The following is a 6,235-nucleotide window of genomic DNA, read 5'->3' on the forward strand; positions in this document are numbered from 1 at the left end:
CTAAGGGCGTACGCGCGGCGATCATCGCAGATCGATATATCCGGTCTTGATATTTGCCGCGCAATTTTTCGGTTTTGCAGTTTATTAGTCAAAGAACAATTTCATCTTTTTCAGAGTGTCAAAAGTGTAAACTGAACAGTCTTTAAAAAAGATCAATCCTTACAGATCATTTGTTAGTTTTAACGCTATATAAATTTTTAACTTCCCTCCAGTTTTTAAAGCTAATTTGATTCTCTAAACACCAGGTTTGCCCTTAAAAAAAATCAATTGATACTCGTCAAACATCTCTCATCAAAATAAATACATCGATTTTAATCGATAAATTTCCTACAGATACGGATATCTTTTGAGACAAAAGTATATTAATTACGGACACGAAATATAATACGCAATTTTATTTATTGCATCGCGGAATAAAAGTTTGGCGCCGCCATAAGATTAATTTCCGGCAACGCCTACGATACAATATAACGACATAACCGGCCGCATTAGCGGGAATGTAATGAATATCGCATGCCATTTTCATAAGAAAAATAGCTACGCCGAGAGAATTATACAGTCAAGTTACACAAGTACAAAGTTAATCGCGATCCTTGACGCGCCCTCGCGTGCGCTCGGTCGTGCGTGCACGCACGCGCTTACGCATAAACGGCTTACGCGGAGAATCGCACACGCTCGCCCTCGATCTCACCGCGTGCAAACGGTAACGACTAACCGCCAATAACCTGTCAATCCGCAGGTATACATCGTACTATGGAGGAATACACGTGGCGTGGCACTCGCCGATAGCTGCGCGAATTATTATGATTCCTGATTGACCACCTCTCCCTTTTCATGGACCTCTCTCTCTCTCTCTCTCTCTCCTCGATCGCGCGCCGTAGAAATCTGGTCGCGGTGTTTTACAAACACCCCGTACGTACGTGTCGGCGTGCGATAAATAAATGGTGATGACGAAAAAGTCGACGCGCGAGGGGAGGCAGACGCGAAGAGGAGACCGTGCGTTCCGAAGGAGGCGAGGTCCCGACAACGGCCTAATTTTTCATTTCCATCGCTCCCGCCGCCAGCAGCAGAGTGAACGGGGCGTAGAGGAGTGGGTAGAGAGAGAGGGGGGGAGGGGGAGGGGAAAGAGAGTGGAAGAGAGAAGAAAGAACAGGTTTCCAGGTCGATAGGGTATCTACACGGGGCCCTACGAGCCCTGCGTGTCTACCTGACGACGCGCGGGGTCCTCTCTCTACGCGGAGGGAAAATGGTGAACAGGTGCTCGTAAAAATCTGACACCTCCGACTTTTCTTGTTCGCCCCCTCCTGCCATCGACGGGACGAATTACGGGGTCGGGATTACTATCGCGGGCCTCTCTTCCTCGGTACGACTCCGATTACGCCGCGATCAGCGGGAATCTCGATTTTCAACTTCCGCTTTTTTTTTTTTTTCGTTCGATACGCGCGACTGGTGCAATCACACTATCGCGGACGTACGCGAGGAAACTTAATTTTGTTATGAATATTTTATGACACACGGATGTAACGATGGTGTTTCGGTAAAATTACCAAGGAATTAATCGGAAAGAGGGATTATACGTATTGTATGAATCTATATCTCTCGAAACAGCAAGACAAGACAAACAGATTTTATAATCATTCTTTCTCTTTGCTCTTTTCTTTCCTTTCGCTACGCACAACGAAGGAGATTCGTAATTAGAAAATCGAAAAACGCGAGGATCTTTTTCTCCTTTATCTTTATCTTTTCGAGATAAAGATAGATTATTTTTTCCTGCCTGTTTCTTTGAAGATTTCCCTCCGCTATCTAGACATACCACGCATTTTTCTTTCTTTCTCTCTCTCTCTCTCAAGATTTCTACCTCTTCCTTCGATTGTTACTCATCAATTACGTGTCTCTCAGCAATCGCTTGTTATTCACCGCGCCAAGAATGATTGAAGAGCGATCGCCAACGACTGATGTCCGATAGAGTCCGTCAAAATTCAGCCCCGCGAACCACACGCGGATAAGGGTTAAGGAGTCTCTTCCTCTCTCTCTCTCTCTCTTCCTCATGTGTGCGCGAGTCAGGGGTCGTGCACGCTCCGCTCCGCCGTCGGTGGGTCGATATATGCAGCCCAGGCGACGGGGAAGAGGGTGGCCAGGATTCCCGCGCGCGCCACCACCCTCCCTTCTCCATCCTTTGCCCCCTCGGCCCCCGGCCCCCTCAACGCGACATGACAGGGGCGACCGAGCCGAGCCGGCTGTCATTTCCACATACAGCCCCACGCTATTCCGAGGACCGAAATTTCCGATCTTTAACGCGCAAAAGATGCCATTTTCGCATCGCGGGGTCCACGATCTTTCCGCGAGATCGAAAAGATTTTTCACTTTCTTTAAGAAACTGATGAATGAAATTGAGATTTATGGGATTCGATATGACATTCATTTCCTTGACAATTCGAAAAGATCGATCGTCGCGTTGAAAGAAAATGCAAATTGATCGACATTTTCTTTTCTTTTTTTTTTTTTTTTTTTTTTTTTTTTGCGTCGTTCGCTGCCGCGAATTCTTCTCGTTTACGTCTGGAAATTATTCTGGTGTGATTAGAAATGCGTTCTCGAGACGCGGCTACAGCAACGTTCGTTCGTGCGGCTATAAACCCGAGATCCGAGAGGCCGAATCCTGAAGGCCTCTTTAAGCCTCTTCAGAGAAGGCCCGAGAGTAGAGGAGGCTCAGTTCGAGAGGACAGGTTCTTCGTCCTTCTTCGATGCCGGCATCTCGCCGTGTCTCACCTACACTATGCCTCGGCTCCTTCGTCGGTACCTCTCTCTCTCTCTCTCTTTCTCTTTCTGTCTCGACCCGCGGGCTTCTGCTGATAGTGCTCGCTCACCGTCCGGACACCTGGCTGGCCGAACGAACCGAATCACTCGAACACGCAGGAATTTTTCCTACCTCGTATCATTTTATCGTAAGATAACGAAGCTTGTTGTGGCGTAGTTGATCGTGTAGATTCAAGGACACGAATTATTTTCTCCAAAAATAATATTTTTTTTTCGCTTGAATAGAAGATTGAATGAGATATAAATCAAATCGCAAATCTAATGAAACGTAATGATAAGCATAATCGAGAACTTTTTTAGTCGTAAACAAAATGAGAACCTTGCTAAAGAAGAAAAAGGAACAAAGCAAGAAAAAGAGAGAGAAGCAGCAATTTTCAATGAAGATAGAGAAGGACACACCGAAGGAAGACAGGAAGCTAAGGAAAAGGACCGCAATAGTGGATGATAGAGGGGGACCGAAGGACGAGGAAGAGGCAACGTAGCGAGAGGCAGCGAAGCCCCGGAGAAGGGGAACGAAAGACGAAAAAAGAAGAAAGAAACTCTTGCTTAGAAGATGGGCAGAAAGAGATAGAGGGAGGAACTCTTTCCATGCGAGAAGACCAAAGTCGAAGAGAAGAGGATCGAGAGATCAACGAGGAACGAGCGGCGTGGGACAAGGACAGGTATAGAAAGAGGATTTTAAGCTAGGCGCAGCATTCCAGGACCCGACCGTCCATTTTCTCATCCCTTTCCTAGAATCAGGGTCACCGTTAAGAGACGGGCTGGCTGCGTGATCGATGTGATTTCGTGTATTCGAGTGTTACTCGTTACTCGCCGCATTTGCGTTTGTCATCGCAAAAAAGAGGTGTCTTCATCGACTTGTGCGGAATACGAAAGAGAGACGGTTCTATCCTCAGGTAGCGCTTATGGTTGTCTATTTCTGTAAACGTCCAAAGTTTCACGCGCGACTCTACCTTTAGTTTCACACTTGTTGTTACTCTGTGACATGCCATTTGAGCGGCAATGGACTAATATCTTAGATGAGATGTTAACGTTAGATCTCTCCTCGATATTTTAACTGTCACGGAAGCAATCGTATGCGATCATTATCATACATTTTCTTAAAAATTATCATATTCAGATATCAAGAAACTTTTTTTTTATTAAAAGATATTACGAGATTAAAGATTTTATCTTATCTCGATAAACAGGAAATCAAGCGGAAAGTAAAATCGTCGATCGTTCGTGAATATTATAGGAATGCTCAGAGGAAACTCAGGCGTTATTTATATACGTACGACGTGACAATAGTGTCGATATACAACGAAATTGCGCGTCTAAGGGTTAATCGTATACGCGAGCCATCCCAGAAGAGGTCGGAAAAACTGTGCATCGCTAGTTCGCTCGTCGTAGCAATTTGCATTCGAGGCCGGCTTTAAAGGGACGAGAGAGAGAGAGAGAGAGAGAGTGGACGTCGTTCCGGCATTTCGCACGCTTTTCCATTTATACTCTCACGAGCCGTCGAGGATCAAGGATCAAGGATCCATCCGTGCGATTTTCCCGAGCACAACTTTCACCTGAACGAGGAGGGAAGGGAAGGAGGGAAGAAGAGAGGACGGAGAGGGGAGTTTGTTCATCCGTTACCAGCGATTATCCCGAGTCTCTCTCTCTCGCTCGTTTTTAAAGATATTCGGCGACGCAAACTCGTCCAAACCAAATGGCAGCTCTTAGATCAATCGGAAATCTGTTCCAAGTACTAAAACTCGCTGTAATTGCCCCCTATATTAGAATGAGCAGAGAGATCCGCGATTCCGGATGGGAATCCGTTCTGTGTGTATGCATTCACTTTACTTTATTTTTGCAAAACGTGGAGTGACACCACTATACAATTTTCTACTAATATCGCAGCTCGTCTATATATGTAAATATATTTTTCTCTCTCTCTCTCTCTTTTTGAAAACAAGCTCGAGCCTGGCGCTCACCAAATCCTGAACGCATCTCGTCCTGCACCTTGTACTATTTTTACACCGCGCTATCCATCTATAGTCGGCCTATGCGCTGTGCGAAAAGTCATGAAAAGCTTTGTGTTTTCGGGGACTACGGCAAACAAAGTGCGCCCGAGGAGGACTACGAGGCTTCCCGGGGCAGGTCGCTAGGCAACTGGCGCCCCACCATCGTCGGCAGTGCGATGCCGCGTTCACGGGGTGTACCCGAATTAAATGACTCCGCACCCCGCATTTTCTTCCTTCTTCGTTTTCGTCGAACCCGCGGACAAGATTCCTGTCCACGTTAGATACGTAATCGTGCACGTCGCCGAAAGAAACTACTCCGGATCTTGCGACGTTGACTATTAATCAATCGATTGCTGCTATTTGACCGCTCGAGTCGAGTCGAAAATTCAGAAAGAAAGAAAAATTAAAATATCAAAATATTAGTATCGGATAAATCGATATTGATAAATATTATTTCATTGCTCGAGGAATATTTTTATCATCCGTCTTGAATATTCTATTGCAACAATTGCGCTTTCGTTCGTTTGCTTCTTCAACGTTCTAACGACGGTAAGGGGTTTCGTATATATAGCTAACCTTGCGTGTGTTGATCATAAAATAGCTATAACGACGGGGAAGCCATCAGTTAGCATGTACAGTAATGAGGATAATGTCTGCGTTAGAGTTCTGCGGACGCGTCGGGAAAACGATGCTAAGAAAAGCGAAATCGGAGTGTATTCGTAAAGTTGCAGTATATATATATATCTCTCTCTCTTCGCCGGTGATATTTTATCCTGTCAAGGAGAACCGTTTTACTATTCCGAACTTATATACTACTTTCAGGAAAGTATCGAGGACGGGAAGCGATGAAATTTTTGCCGATTCTCGCCAAACGATGCAGTCTTTTTCTCGTTCGTTCCACGCCTCGACCGTCTTTCCTCGAAGACGAGAGATGCACTGAAAAGTGGCAAGAATCAAGAATGCGGTGCTTAGGAAAAAATGAGGAGAGAGGCTGCGCGAACGAATGGCGCGCGCGTGCGCCATTTTGAAAGTATACCGCAAGTTGAGAAACAATCTTTTATACTTTTTTAAAATTATTATATGACGCCCCCTCCTCCCATATAATACATACATACACCCATACATTTTTTTAAATTTATTATTTATAATATTCTTGTGTGTTTCTTTGTATCTCGTTATCGGAAATTGACCCGCAAATTTCGCTTTCCTCATTCTCTAGATTTATTCGGCTATTCGTTGTCTAAAGTGGCTCGCAACTTGGGACTAACTCGGTTTCGTTACCAGCGATAGTGTTCGCCTAACTCCGTTCTAGCCGCGCTCGGTTAAGACCAATCGAACAAGTCGGTCTATGTTTCACGTTTCGGTACGACGTTAGCCTTGGCACCAAGCAGGCGAGAGAGAGAGAGAGAGAGAGAGAGAGAGAGAGAGAG

At 45.4% G+C, this 6,235-nt stretch overlaps 1 protein-coding gene across 1 annotated transcript in view; it reads right to left on the reverse strand.

Moving 5' to 3' along the window:
* The window catches only part of LOC115235902, a 62,016-nt gene that overhangs the window by 27,448 nt on the left and 28,333 nt on the right, over window positions 1-6,235 (reverse strand). The window lies entirely within an intron of this gene.

The sequence above is a fragment of the Formica exsecta genome, unplaced genomic scaffold (assembly GCF_003651465.1).
Source record: "Formica exsecta isolate Colony F162 unplaced genomic scaffold, ASM365146v1 scaffold237, whole genome shotgun sequence".
In the NCBI taxonomy this organism is placed as follows: Eukaryota; Metazoa; Arthropoda; class Insecta; order Hymenoptera; family Formicidae; genus Formica; species Formica exsecta.